Source organism: Microtus ochrogaster, linkage group LG9 (genome assembly GCF_000317375.1).
Source record: "Microtus ochrogaster isolate Prairie Vole_2 linkage group LG9, MicOch1.0, whole genome shotgun sequence".
NCBI classification, from domain to species: Eukaryota; Metazoa; Chordata; class Mammalia; order Rodentia; family Cricetidae; genus Microtus; species Microtus ochrogaster.
Window position 1 is genome coordinate 16,015,346 of NC_022034.1, and position 1,264 is coordinate 16,016,609.

Below are 1,264 nucleotides of genomic sequence, written 5' to 3' on the forward strand. Positions count from 1 at the left end.
GCTTGCGTACCACACACACATAGATATATATGATGTGGAAATGTGCTTATCTATGAGTGTATGGATATTTATGTTTCTCTTCTTATCAGAATATGTGGCATTTTCAGGTTAGCTTTTTAATAAGTCCCCGTCCTCCTCTCCACTATCTTGTGTAAGAAAAAAATGACGTGTGCATAGTGAATTTTAGACGCTAACCAGCCACATTTAGATGTGAGAGAATCCCTTCCCCCCCTGAAAAGATCTCTAAGAATTGGCTTCTTTGACCTGGCTACATAACTCTCAATTACGATCAGTCTTCAGCAAGACAACCGATAACCCTGGGAGAATGCAGGGAAAGGTGCAAAACTCGAGAATCACGTACAGAGAGACGCACACAGGAAACACGCCGACTGAGGAGCAAAACAACATTCATGGTCCCTGCTTTAAAGACACGTATGCAACATACTTGTCTCTACTACAGTGGAAGGGAGCTGCAGGCACAGAGAAGAGATGATCAGCAAACACACCTCTGGAAAGGATGTTGTTCAAATTGTACAGCCCTGTATTCTTTTTTCAATGTCCAAGACATGATCGTGCCCTGAACATAGTCGTCATGATTTTTTAAAAAAAAAATTACATTTACATATTTCTTACTAGGGGTGGTGTAGAGGTCAGAAGACAACCTACAGAAATCGGTTCTCTCCTTTTACCATGTGGGTCAGAGGTATCCAAGTCAGTCATCCCTGTTTGATGGCAGCCACCTTTACCCGCTGAGATAGCTCACAGGCCACAGCCCCAGGAAAGTCTAACTCCCTTTAGATTTCTGCATCCCAGAAGCCACTTTCTCCTCACATTCAATATGTCTCACAAAAATCATAGAAGGACACTCTTGGATTGTTGAAGTCCGTGGCAGCCTTTCTGACTGAACGGTTGGATGGGTTGTGACAGGTCTAACTGAAAAATGGGCCTCGTTCACGCCACGCTATCTCTGCCATCCAGATATCTCCCTCAGCCACAGTTCTGACCTCTGGGATTTCAGTTACCCAAAGTCAAGCACAAGTTTATGATACTAAAGTAAAAATCTTAGAAATAGGTAGATCATACCTTTTAAAAACCCTTCACCCCACTAGAAAGGGTCTGACAGAGTGTATCACACGATGGGGTTTACTAAACTGATCACAGGATACCCTGGGTAGCTTAGCAGGAGTTGTCTGCACGCTGGAGGGACTGAGAACCTGAGAACTGTCCTCAGGACCATTTGCAGTTCCAATCAGGCATTGGCGGT